General features: G+C 38.8%; 1 protein-coding gene across 4 annotated transcripts in view; it reads left to right on the top strand.

The window, feature by feature from the left end:
• Nucleotides 1-14,425, top strand: part of Ctnnd2 (catenin delta 2) — a 746,809-nt gene that overhangs the window by 249,496 nt on the left and 482,888 nt on the right. The window contains exon 1 of one of the 4 annotated variants that reach the window (XM_075975798.1): nt 7,175-7,379. The exons of the other annotated variants lie outside the window; for them this stretch is intronic. The gene's annotated coding sequence lies outside the window, so the exon portion shown is untranslated. Of the gene's footprint in view, nt 1-7,174; nt 7,380-14,425 lie in introns of those variants that run through there. 4 annotated transcript variants of the gene reach the window in all.

The raw sequence follows: 14,425 nt of genomic DNA, 5'->3' as shown, positions 1-14,425 counted from the left end.
GAGAATGTACTTAAGGGTTTATCTTAGCTGTCTAAGAAGAAATATAACAGAGTATAATTTTATGAAGGATTGATAGTAGGCTGCTTTTTGTGTTATTGGATTTTTTGTATTTGGTCTTTTAACCAAAGACCATCAACCTAAAGCATAAAGAGAATAGTAAAGTCCAAGAGTTATGGGAATGCAGGCCTTGTTTATTCCTGCACCCTAATGACTACAACACCATCATTCTAGTCCTCTACGCTTAGCTGCCCAAGGTGAAAGTTAACTCTTGAGATAGGGGACAGACTGTCCTGGCATCTACTCAAGTACTGCATAAGCTACAGGGAACAGGTCTACAAATATACTTATGTTAAATAGGATCTGATATATTGAGTGATAGTATGTTTTCAAGAATTTACTCATACTTGTTTTAAAGTGTTTCTTCGCATCTCAGCGTGGGTTCTGTGCATGTGTGTGCCTGCATGCAAAAATCGTTTTCAAATGGTCCCTTTCGCCGGGTCTTAGCCAAGCACGCTGTGTGAAGAACTTAAAGTGCTTGGTCATGTGCGCTTTCCTATTGGTATTCCTCCAGTGCCCTGGCCAAGGGCAACAGAATAATATGTAAATCCAAGTGAAGAAACAGGGCTTACTCTGTTCTGACAGGGTATTACTCATGATCACCAGTTTATATAAATGTTAGAAAGTATAAGAATAAAGAAATGAGCTAAGTATGCAAAAAATAGAAACAAATGTCATTTTTAATGCTGCGAGATTATGATGCAGTTGTTAGCAATCGGATGGACTTAGTTTTCTTCAAATATAATGTCTTAAATATGCACTTGGGACACAAAGAGTAAAATATAGTAGACTTTCTCCACCCAGTTATAAGCAGAGAAATTGGCTTAGTTGTGCCACAAGGAAACTGTCTTTTGTAATTTAAAACTGTATTACATTCTGCCAGTGCTTCCCTACGTGTGTGCCTGTGTGGATATGTGTCAAAGAACGAGAAAGATGGGGGAGGTGACTCCTCTATAAGTGGGAATCCTACATTTGTTATATTTCTATTATTTAGTAGAAAATTATATATTAAGAGTAAACCCAGCACAGCTTGCTGTCATGTATTCAGTAGTCTAGGAATTGTAGTCTTCGACTTTGGTTTTTCCTGAAAACACAAGTCTTGGATTTCACAGACTAATTATGCACGACATCAAGAATGCTGCGGGGTCAAGGAAGTGCTGCCAGGATGGTCGAGTTCAAATCCTGCTTGAGAAACCGAGAATGCCCCTAACACGGTAAATTGATTTCATGCCAGGACGGAGAGCTACAACTAGCGTTGTTTGTTAATCTGTCATTGCTGGAGCTTTACTTTGAGATAAAATGAAGGAGAGCATGTAATTTGCTTAGTGTGAGGTCCTAGATGGCATGAGTATTAACGGCAACATATGTGATTAGGGAGATTTACAATTTTCTGCATTCTTCCTGACAGAGTTCTAGTTTACCCCGACTGACAAACATGAGCTCGTGTGGGAAGGCATAGAATTGTAGTCTCAGTAACCGGAGACTCGCTTTGTATCTAGCGACCTCTCCATAGCTCAGGGAAGCCAGGGATCACACAAGGCTCTGGTTTTATCTGAGAAGGTCACTGATAAGTCCTAGGCAGAAGTCCAACACGGTTTTCAGCTTCTTTCCTCTTTTCTCCTTTCTGTCCCTTCGCCATCTCCTACAATCTGTCTTGTCTATGGACTGCAGAGATAACTGCAGGCCTCCGTATGAAAAGCTGAGCCAGCTCCAGCACGGTTATTCTTTGCAGTTGTTTGTTACAGCACCACCCTGCTGTAGACTCTCCATGGCCCTGGAAGGCCAACTCGGTCATTTGTCCATCACGCGTCATTTTTATAACATAGACTTTAGAAGGAGAATGAATAGAATTATTGACTCTTGTGGACGAATGCTTATTCTCAACAAAATGGAAAGACAAAATTTCTGGGAAGATGCAAGCTAGGAAAAAAACTCGTAGAAATATAAGAAGTTGTATTAAATAGAAAATTTACACGCTGATGTAGAACTTAATTATAAATCACTACATAGCCACCTGCTTATAATATCAGGTGTAGCTTTCAGTGTTAGTAATACTTCTCTTCCGCTCTGAATGTACAATTAAAAGATAAAGTCAAGTCATTAAATATAACTTTGTTTCTGTCATGGTATGAGAAGGCCACAGCACACCGAATTATTTTTTAAATTGATGATCCTGTATTACATTCTTCTACCCCTGAGTTCTGTTTTTAGTCTTTACAAGCTAAAATCATTTTTTCAGTGATATTGCTAAAAATCTCTGAGGTTATAATGTTTTGGTTGTTTTTTACTCATGAATATTTAGTAGCCAAATAATGCTCTAGTTTTCAAATGCACATTCCTGCTATAACCTTCAAAAATCTAGCATTGAAAGTAATTTAGGACTTAAAATTTTAGTAGTATATGTTTTTAGTCTTTATGCCAATATGCATATAATTTCTGATATGCAATGAGACATATAACATAATTTCTGATATACACTGAGACATATGACATAATTTCTGATATACCCTGAGACATCAAAGTTCTCATTCAACTTGTGTCTATGGAATGTTTGCTATGGATTTTAACTATTAATGTTTTTTGCAGTACCTGTAAACTTCTAGAAATACCTAGTAATTAGCGTGATTAAGTCATCTTGTAGTAGAAAAATAACATTATTAGCGTATATTCATTTTTTCATAATAATGAGTTTAATGACATTTTCATTCAAGTTTATCATGTACATTGGCTGTATTTACTCATGAATTATGTTCCCATCCTCACTCCCCTGGGAATTTATTTCTATGTGCAGCACACAGATATAAAAGTTCTTCTTAAATCATCAAGAACAGCAGGCTTGCTATGATTTGTCCAGACTCAGCCTTAATGTCATATATGGCTTCTGTGGATGTGTATTCTTCATTGAGTAGTGATCCACTGTGCACATATGTCCCTCTGCATCTATTCTTGTTAGGAGACACAAATTACTATAGCATAAAGACTGCTGGGAGCTTCTCAGTAAGTGAGGTCTGGTGTGCTGGCATATGCATAACAGGCTTTCCTTTTTTTTAATTCATCAAGTTTAATTAATAGTTACATATTTTACAAACAAAAAAAATAGTTACATATTTTATATTTTTAAATTTTATTTATAGAAACATGAAGACACAAATTAAATATGGTTCCTGTTTTCCATTATTTTGTTGTTGCCAAATCACGGATTCCTGTGTTCTTCTAGTTTTCTAAGGTTAAATTCCTTTGTTCTGATGGCTGGGATTTAAGCCCAAGACCCTGTGTGGTATACGGAGTGTGGGCTCTGCCTTGGACCTGTATCTCTAGCTCCTGGAAGTTTTGTTTGTTTGTTAGTTTGTTTGAAGCTGACAAATTTTGTTGAATTTGTCATGAGTAGGTATTAACTCATTTGTGTTTAGGATTTCCCATCAACCATTTTTATACAGTCTCACAAGCTGGAGTCATTCTACTTCATGTGAACACTGAAAAGAACCAAACACCAAAATCGTGGTGGGAATATAAAATTCATCATCATGCTAGGAGCAGAGTATGCCTGATATTGTGATATGTTGAATTTGGGTGTATCTTCCTGGTAACAGAAGAATGCATATTTAATTTATGAAGGAGGACAGGAGAGGGCAAGGACAGTGTATTGAGAGGAGAGGCCCAGATTCCTAACAGGAAACTTCGGCTGAAATGCCAAGTGATTAAGTCAATAAGAAAGAGATGCCATGGGCAGGGAACCTCAGTTCAGACGCCTGTGAGATGAAACTCATTTGAGACTGGGACTGGGCCTGAGGATGGCACAAGAGCTGCAGCATCAGTTGACAGCCACTTCTCCAGTTCTGTGCACCGTACCTTCCATTCCGGTCTGTGTTTATGGACATCACTTAAGATAGATTTAAAATAATGCAAATATCATATCAAAGGGTTTAAATATTGCTATGCTGGTGCTACAAATTTAAAATGTGGAAATAAATCAGAAAAAGTAGAAAGAGATACAGCAATGTACAAAAGATCTAGAAATTATAACTCCAGAACAAAAGCATTGCTTTCGAGTGTAAGAGGTTAACTATGTTCATCATTATAACCTAACAAACTTAGAATCATGAAAATATAAATCAAAGTAGATGTAAGGCAGGGTATGAAAAGAATAACTGAACTCATGGGAAATAGGATAGTAGAAAAAGAAACCCTTTGCCCAAGTGAAACTGTCTCAGAAGCATCAAAAGAAATGGCAGACATTGGAGGAGCAGAGGAAACAAAGCGGGAAGAAGAAGAGAAGCCAAAGGAAGGTGGTAGAGACTGAAAAGACTTGGCTGGGAGAAGGCCCATCAGCTGTTACAGCGTTCCTTACCTGGCCATGCTGTTGACAGACAGGAAATAGCCAGCTTTTCACACCTTTCCTTCAGGGCTCAGTGTTGGATGGCATCAGGATGCTTCCCTTAGAATGTCTTGGGAGAAAAACTCTTGACTTACAGTGCCTGCATTTGAGTTCTATACCTACAAAACCTGGCAGGATCCCAGGAACATATTCACAAAGAGTCAATGTATGGTGTAGCAGCTGTTGGAGACTCTTCCCTTCTGGGATTATGTAATGGGAATTTGCCTTCCTTGAAGGCAACTGAAAAACTATCTCCAATGGGCATTAACAGAAAATAGACTCACATGGACTGTTTTCACAAAACCTTCCTGAAAGCAGTACCAGAAAAAAAAAAAAAGAAGAAAAAGAAAAGCGAGTCAAATTGAGATGAGAAATTTAGATTTAGGGATGCAATTATACTAAAAACACTATTGAAATTGGAGTGGAGAAATTTTGGCCTAGAACTGTAATATAATCTATGAAATTATAACTGGTCAATTTTGTTATTGTTTTGGTAGCTTTGGAGGGGGGTTAAATTCAGGACCCTGATGGCTAAGAAAGTGTTCTGTAACTGATTTAACATGCAACTTTGAATGTGTGTACATGTGTGTGTGTGTGTGTGTGTGTGCGCACACAGGTATATGCATGACTATGGAATCCTCAGGAAAGCCTCTGCTGTGTGTTTTTCAGGTCATGGTTTTGTTTTTTGTATTTTGTTTTGTGTTTTCACTCCCCCATTGAGACAGAGTTTCTCATTGGTGAGAAACTCACTAACTAAACTAGGCTGCCTGCCAACAAGCCCAGGGTTTATCTTGTCATCACATCCCCTAAAAGGATTTAACATGCCTGGCTTTTAAAAACCTCTTGGGCTTAAACTAGGTAGACTTTACTGCCTGAGCTATTCCAACAACTTTGAATTTTATATGCATGTATCATGTACGTATATGATGTGCACATATGATATATTTGTGATGTGTGTGTGTGTGTGTGTGTGTGTGTGTGTGAGAGAGAGAGAGAGAGAGAGAGAGAGAGAGAGAGAGAGAGAGAGAGATGGCCCACAAGTGCAGAGCTTATATATGGATGTCAGAATAGCCTTCAGTGTTAACGCTTGTCTCCCACCTTGTTTGAGAGAAAGGCCCACTTTAATTTTTGCTGCTGCACTGGGAACATCAGGATAGCTGGCCTGTAAATTTTCAGGAACCCACCCATCTTTACCTTCAGTGTCTGGTATTATGCTGGGATTACAGATACAAATTACTCACTTCAGTTGATGTAATATGGGCTATGGGAAGTGAAACCCAAGACTTCCTGCTTTTGCAAGCCTTTTACCCACCTAACAATCTCTTAAACCTTGATGTTTTAATAAGCTTGCCCTGTTTAAAAAAAAATCACAGTTTCATTTTACAAGGCTAGTATGTGTTTTGGTTTGAGTTTGCTTGAATACTTGGTCCCTGATTGGTAGAGCTCTTTGGGAAGGATTAGAGGTGTGGTCACCTTGGAGGAGGAGTGTCACTAGGGGCATGCTTGGAGGTCTCAGCTGACTCTCTGCTTTGTGGCTGTGTCTCAAGACAGGAGCTCTCAACCGCTACCCCAGCGCCATGCCTGCTTGCCTATCACCATGTTCCACGCCATGATGGTCATGGACACTAGCCCTCTGAAACCATGAGCCCAAAATCAAATGCTCTTTTTAATAATCACCATAGTTATAGTGTCTTATCACAGCAATAGAAAAACAACCAAAATACCACACTTAGTGCTTGTGTGAACTGACTTTAAATTGAACATCAATAAGATGGAAGTAGTAATCTTTCTTTTATGCTTCAGCCAACAGCATCCTGAGAGCTTATAGTTGTCTCCAGTTATAGAATTAAAGCAAGCACCCCTAGATGTTCACAGCAACCTCGTTACATAGGGGCGCAATCTCAGTTACAAGTAACTTTCTTTGGCTCATCTAGTTATAAAGTTGAACTGCGGTTAATTTGGCCCACAGTTCAATCAAAATTCTTTTAAAGCTGCAGCATTTGTTTTTGACTAAAACTGAGCGAATAAGATCCTGTTAGAGGAATACAATAGCTATAGGGTTGAAGGATTATATCGATATGTAAAATTTAGCTCTAAAGTCAGCATCTAGGCAGGTTTCTTTTCTGCACATTTGGTGACCGCCTTAAGTTTTTGCCTCATTTTATTCTTTTGGCTTGCAGCCTCATTTCAGAGCCCGCAATAAATGAATAAGCACTTGCTTATCCAGCAACTGTCCATCTCTGAAACCAGCACGGTCTTGGCTATATGATGAAGTAGGTACAATCTTGCTTTTTAATTCACCCAGGAGTCAACATCTAGAAATGGTCTGCGAATCTTATTTTATAATCTTTGCTTTTTTAAAAAAAAATGGGTTGATGCTGTTTTTGTTTGCTCTGTTTCTTCAGATTAAGATAAGGAGAGCTAAGAACCCAGGTACAAATCTGGGGCAAGAGAGAGGAAAATTGGAAAACTAGAATTTGCTAGGCTGGCTAGTGGGAGGGTCCTTTTGTGATGAAATGTTGCATAAATAATGCCGGTGGGGGTCTAAATTCACTGTTGCCATGGAGACCTTTGTGCCTGGCTGAACTCTATTCTTTTCTCTTTTAAGACAGCCACCACTAGGTTTGCGCTATCTTGTGCTTCTTGCTTTGCTTTCTCTTAACACTGTTAGCTAGTGGAAGCAGAAATTAAAGTGTGGAAATTCAACATCCTGACTTTCCCGGGACTACTATTCTCTGCTTCCTTGCACTTTGAGCTCCTCTGCTTGTCTTTAGCCTTCTTTCCAGGAGGGAGGAGCAGGTGGGTGGAAAGCCTGAAACAGCCCGCTCTGTGCCCGGCGAAGGAGGGCATTGCATCTCTTCTCCATCTTTAGGACGGGTGGACTTTCCTGCCTGAACCACTGTGTTCAAGTGTTTAAGGACCCTTGATTTCCAAAAGTCTAGCAAAGGTAAAAGAAACAAAATAAAAACTAACCTCATTTGGCTTTCCATCGCTTTCGTGATGATCGTTTTGTTTTTGTGATGCTTTTCAAGTTTTGTAACTGCGAACTGAAAGTTGTGTTTAGAATATAAGATAAGAATTGATTCATGGCCTCATAATGGTTGGTTTATTGAGTGTATGAACGCCAAACTTGGGAGAGCTGAGTAAGGGAACTAAACAGAAAGGGATTGTGAGGTCTGCTGTTTCACTTCTATCCCCACTAACCACCATGTCTGTTTTAGTGATTGTTTTTAGTAAAACTTGGTGTGTCAGATGCATGCTTTTGATTTCATGAAAGTTCTGGTTATTCATGTCAAAAGTTATTATGTGTTAAGAGGCGTGCATGACTTTATTTTGAAACTTTAAAAGAAAATTCAATAACTGAATAAGCCCGAAAGAAATATCCAAGGAGAATAAAGACAAAAAAAATCGGCTGATAGTGTAAGTATGTGAAGCAAATGCAAGAATAAAATACAGGGGTCACTTGTTGCTTGGCGTTCACTTCCTTGCAGCAATTGTTTGGTTCTCAGTGGCTAGTTTTATATTAGAATCAAAATATAGTAATTACACATTTTGATTGTTGTAAATGGCACAGGCATAAATGGGATGCATGCATCCCATAATTACAGAATGCCATTTGTCTTCATGCCAGTGTCTTCACCTTGCTTTGAATCAGATGCTTCATTGAAGGAATCACTGCCCTAAACGGTCAATGACTTCAGATTTCAACTGTTCCACCATTGTGGTTAAGAAAGTTTTTGAGATTCTTAACAGGCTGTTGAAACCAATTGGGAGCAGACAGGCAACGTGACATGAGACTGTTATATTTGTAGCACACATGTATACTATAGAATTGTGGGTGACATGAGACTGTTATATTTGTAGCACACATGTATACTATAGAATTGTGGGTGACATGAGACTGTTATATTTGTAGCACACATGTATACTATAGAATTGTGGGTGACATGAGACTGTTATATTTGTAGCACACATGTATACTATAGAATTGTGGGTGGTGTCACATCTTCAGAGCCAGGGAGTGTTAACACTTTTGTCTTTAAAACGGAAGTATTTCTGAGTAGGTGGTCACAGTGACAGGAGATGATGTCCTATCAATGATACTAGTTATAGATGCATCCCAATGCGTTCCTAGAACTTAGACATCTCTTCCAGAGGATCGTAAATGGCTTCTTTAATGCAGGTGCTAAGATGAATTACCATACTGATGTAAACATGGTGTCTTATTTTTAGTTGTTGGTGGGGAAGGTCTTTGTAAACACATTCCTAAAACCTTTAATAGAATTTTGATAGAAACATATTTTTGCATCTTAAGATTTTAATTGCCCTCTCTCAGTTATTTTTATTTCAAAGATTAAAAAATAAACCTACATATACTCTGCAGGTGCACCTTTAGCTCACTGTCTCATTGAATTAAAAGTTAAAATGTATTCTAGTCATATTAAACTTAAGAAGACTTTAGTTTTTAGATGTGAAAATAAGCCTCATTGAGTGGATTTAAAATAGGGCTTTAAAGGCTGGGGACGTCAGTGGTGGAGCAATTGCGTAGCATTTATGAGCCCTTGGATTTCATCCCCAGCACTGCAATAATAAACAAAAAGGAGTAGAAATTTTAGAAGACTTTAACCTTTGCCAATCTCTACCATATTGATTATTATTTAGTAATTTTATCAAAATATTGGAGTAATTGCCCATGAAGCTTCACTTTAAGCACATACAATAGACACAAATTTTTAAAATTAATGTAATGCATTTTAGATGACTATAAAACCTAGAACTGTATGGTACAATATGTATGTAACCAAACAGGTAATCTTAAGCTAACTAATTAGATACTATCGTTGCCTATTTCTGCATGTTACATAGTTTAGGTATTTGACATGAGAAAGAAATTTGAATAGTATTTTAAATTTAAATGTAAGTTTCTATATCAGGTAGATATAGAAAACACAAAAATAAAGTTCTTAAACAGCATCTGAAGGCACAGACAGAGCAGAATGTGATTCAAAAAGAAAATACACTATGAGGCTTTCCAAATGCCAAGCTGAAAAATGCTGTCAGTGCAGTTTTGTGTCTAAATGCTAGCCACACAATTAAGAAAAAGAGCTCGTTTCACTCGTCTAAGAACATCATTTGCTTGACAGTCATAGATCTGGTGCAAGGGGCCCAGCTCAGCCAAACTGTGGAGCCCTAGGTAGAAAGTCTGACAAAAACTGTTTGCATCAGCTTAAGGTTGAGTCTGTTGCGTTTCTCCAGTTAGTTGTGTCTGCAGTTCTTCTGTTGTTCATGTACTTTTTTAACACTATGTATTCAACAGATTTAGTCTTAACACTCCTCTGTGCTTAAAGACAGTAGAAAATGCCAAATGGATATGGTATTATCTAGGGTCGATGAACTAAGAAGTATGATGGGATCCAGATAGCAAATTAGAAACGATGACGTAGTAGTTGATTTGCAAAATAAGTGTTAATAAATGTTAGTAAAAAATATTTCAGATGGAAGCCTACAAATGTTGGAGGAGGCCACTTGTTTGTTCCTGGCCGCTTAGACACAAAATAATCACGAAGAAACCATATTATTTGCAAAATAGCTAAAGCGTATTTCTGGCTTATTCATATCCTAAACTAACCCATCTCTATTAATTTGTGTATCGCCATGTAGCAGAGGCTTACCAAGTAATGTTCCCAGCATTTGTCTCGGGCAGAGGATCCATGGCTTTTCTCTGACTCCGCCCTTCTTTTTCCCAGCATTCAGCCTAGCTTTCCCTGCCTATCAAGTTCTGCCTTGCTATAGGTCCAAAGCAGTTTCTTTATTCATTGCAGCACACAGAGGGGACTCCCACATTATACAAAAATGTAAAGGTTGTAATTTACCACTCTGAACAGAGAATGATTGGAATCCTTATGGTTTGAAAAGGACTTTTGTGGTCCTCTGGCTGACTCCACCCCTGCACAGTTTGCTGAGTATGGCCTTTGTTGGAGCATGCTCTCATCCCTTAGCAGTTTAGTTTGCTGCACCATCCCAGCTCCCCTTCCCTCCAGCCTTCGGCACAGATGGATCTACTTTCCTCTCTGTACCGTTTCGCATCTTTGTTCCTATTTCCCTAGCTTTGTTATAGAGGATCCTGCTTCTATTCCTTTCCTGTCATCTTTTTTCCTGAAGTATTGCTCTTTGCCTTTTATTGCAGGTTGCATTCTGCATCAGTTACGGGCTTGTTCACTAGTCAGGCAAGCCTTATGTCGACTTGAGACAAGCTAGAGTTATTTGAAAGGAGAGAACTTCAATTGAGACTATGCCTCCATAAGATCCAGCTGTAAGGCATTTTATGAATTCGTGTTTGGTGCGGGAGGGACTAGCCTATTGTGAGTGGTGCCATTCTGACGCTGGTGTACCTGGGGTCTATAAGAAATCAGACCAAGCAAGCCAGTAAGTAGGACCCTTTGGTGGCCTCTACATCAGCTCCTGCCTCCAGGTTCCTACCCTGTTTGAGTTCCTGTCCTGGCTTGCTTCACTAATAAAGTGTAAGCCAAATAAACCCTTTCCTTCGTACATCAACTTTTGGTCATGGTGTTTCATTACAGTAATAGAAAAGCTAACTAAGACATTCATTGTATTCTTCATCAGAAATTGATACTTTGTGAGGGTAGAGATCTTTTTATTTCCCCCCTTTCATTATCTACATCTTTGCCCAGCATATTTGTTGAGTGAATAAATGAAGGTATATGTGTACTACCACAGTATTTTGTTTTCTTTCCTAGGAAATAGATTTTTAAAAAATATAGGAAATAGTGAGTATTCTGGGTTATCACTTGCAACCCAGTAGTTTGTCCTGCAGGAGGGAAAGCGGCCATGCTGACATTGCTATACCCTCAGCTAAGGCATCCTGACCAAATGGGGTCCTACTTTAGCCCTGTGTAGTCAGGTAGACTTTCAGTGAAAACACACATAATCTCTCTTCAAGCTATTTTTATTTTTAACAATTTGCAGATGTGTGTGTGTGTGTGTTTATATGTGCAAATGACTACTCTTCTGTGCTGAGATCCCATGACTAAGGGGTCTTACAGAATGTAGAGTTTATCGGGGTCTTACAGATTCAGAGTTAGTATCCCTGGCTATCATAGTGGGGAGTATGTCATCAAGCAGTGAGTGTAGAGCCGGAACATTAACTTAAAGCTTATATTTTAATCCACAAGTACCAGACCTAGAGAGGGAGAGAGAGAGAGAGAGAGAGAAAGAGAGAGAAAGAGCTCACTAACTCATTGATAATGCACAGACTTTTGAAACCCCCAAAGTCCACTCCTAATAACGTACCTCCTCCAACAAAGCCACACCTTTAATACTTTCAATTAGTTCCACCAACTGGGGAACCAGTATTCAAATGAGCCTATGAAAGCCATTATCATTCAAACCATCACACTTTTTGTTTTGCTTTTATAAAATGCTATCTTGGGGTCTGGAGACATGTCTTAACATGTCATGGTTAAGAACACTTGTTATTCTTGCAGAAGACCCAGGTTCTGTTCCCAGCACACACAGGATACCAAATGCACAAGTGAAGCACAAAACACTCAAACACAAAATTTAAAATCTTAAAACAAACCTAGACCTTTTTTTTTACAGTGTGTGCCACATGTCTGATTGTTTGAGCATGAAGTACATAGATATTAGCAGTTTTTTGCCGACTGAGAGTCAACTATCATTTTAGACGCAAGCTGTAATCCCAGAGGGCATGATCCTGTAAGAAGGGACTCTCTGGGTAGGATTGCTTATTGCATAGCTCCTCGTTAGTCACACATTCCCTCATGAATTGCATCTGCTTCACTTCAGGCCCTCATGCTCTTCAGAACCAATTTCTGGTAATTTTCATCAGCATTAATAGGGTTTCTTCAAGAGATACTATATTCAGTGTGGAGTTGTTAAATGTAATTAAATTTAGTTGCTAAGGTTGAAGATTGATTGTGTATACATTACTATGGAATACATCTGCCAAAAAAAATACCAAAAAAATAGAAAGCTTAACTATAGAGGTAGAGATGGGAAGGAATTAAAGAAGGAGATATTGAGTCATCTGGGGACAGTGACCTTCGAATCCCATAGCCATTTGGTTAAGGGCTCTGAAGTCCTTCGGCATGGTTAGGAGTTGGCACTGGCAACAGCCCAGGGCAGGCCTAGACTTTGCATTTGTTTGGGTCTTAGGGGCATCATGGGATTTATTTGTCCAAGAAAGGGCATATGTGTTTGTTGAGGGCCTTACATTTTCACTTAGGAGTGGTAAACCTGATTTAAATGTTGTGGAGATGCAATGTTTGCTTAGAACAATGTAGATATTTATAGTTTTTTGAATGCCAGTCATATAGGAATCTCAAATTAGATGAACATTCCCCATGACAAAAGAAGCAGAGTTTGGTGATGCTCACAGACCATGTTGCTTCACCATGTTTAACGCTTACTGCTCTTACAGAACACTGATTTGCAATGCAGAGCACTGAGAGACGTTCTCTGACCCTCTCCAGTTCATTCTGTTTTCTCTCTTCTGTTTTTGTTTTGGCTTTTGCTTCATTTACTTGTTTGCCTCCAGACCAGGGTAATATATGTTGAGAATGGATTAGAACCAGCTCTGGTATTAACTTCACTTCATTTTTCTTTTCCTTGGTTATGTCCCATGTGGGCTTTAAAACTGCATAGTCTAGTCGTTTAATCCCCCTCCACCTCCATTTCCATAACTGCAGAATTAAAAGCTCCCTCTCTATGATCCCTTATAAATGAATAGGATTTTGTTGTCTGTCCTACGGGGCTCCCCAGTACAACTCTGGAAAGTATATTTAAGCTGTGGAGGAGCAGAGCAGAGTGGCTCAGGTGAACTGTCATCTGAGTTCCCTGGCCCAGCATCTTCTTGTCTGTGATCCCACAGCCTCCAGCCTTTGTTAATTTCTCCTAGATGAAGGTCTTGTGAGCAAGAATATCTATTGTAAGCTCATTGAGTTTTATAAGAGATAAATGTGCCACTCTCAGATGTACATGTCATAAAACAGTCTAGTGTTTTAAGTTATTTTAAAAACAAAACATTTAAATATAGGCTTGAACCTTTACACCCATGCTCCATGGGATTGTTGTGTATACCTTGATCTAAAAACAGCTGCTTCTCCTATACAGAATTGGCTGGCTTAGCATGAAACAGGGAAGAGAACACTTCAGTTTTCAGCCAGAGGTATGGGAAAATAGGTCATGAAAGGAGTTTATATATTTGTTCTTCCAAGGCTTTCTGCCTTAATCGCATTCTGAGGTGAGGGTGTCTGAAGAAGACTGTCATATATTTGTGAATGATTGTTCTTACAAATGACATATAACTGCACTAAGACGACGGTAGCAGCACAGATGCTAGAAGCCTACCCACTGTATGTCTGCTTTATATGCAAATTGTGTGGCATGTGTTTATGTATCACAGGGATGTGCTGTTTATCCACCGTTGTTGATATGAAAGTGAATGTCAGAAAACAATGAGCTATGTACTTACTACGCAAATCTGAAATCAAAGAATTAGATCCATGTCTTCAGATTAAACACAAGCATATCATAATATGCATATTTTTGTTACAACAAATTTTGATAAGAACACAAAATGCTAAGAGCTATGAAATAACAACAGAGATATAAAAATGGGGGAATGTATGTCTTGCCTGTCTATAGGCAGAAAGTTGTTACCTGCAGGGTATATGGTGTAGAGCTGTCTGGTTCAACAGAAGGCCGTAACCAATAGTCGAGTTGAATTGTGATTTCATTTGATGCAGCTACTTGGCAAGGTTATGAAAGCTCATCTAAGTCCACTTTAGATAGTAAGAGAAGTCTTGGTACACAGGCACTTGACAGTTGTTACGCTGTATCAGAAGTGGTATGTGAGTTGTCGGGAGTTCCAAAGAGGGGTAAATGGAACCAACAAACAAGAAAGGAAAGAGATGCAGCTGTGATGAAGTTCCTCATTCCGGTCACAGAAGA

This window comes from Microtus pennsylvanicus, chromosome 6 (genome assembly GCF_037038515.1).
Source record: "Microtus pennsylvanicus isolate mMicPen1 chromosome 6, mMicPen1.hap1, whole genome shotgun sequence".
NCBI lineage: Eukaryota > Metazoa > Chordata > Mammalia > Rodentia > Cricetidae > Microtus > Microtus pennsylvanicus.
The sequence above is the reverse complement of the archived record's forward strand: the minus strand, read 5'-3'. Positions and strand labels throughout refer to the sequence as shown.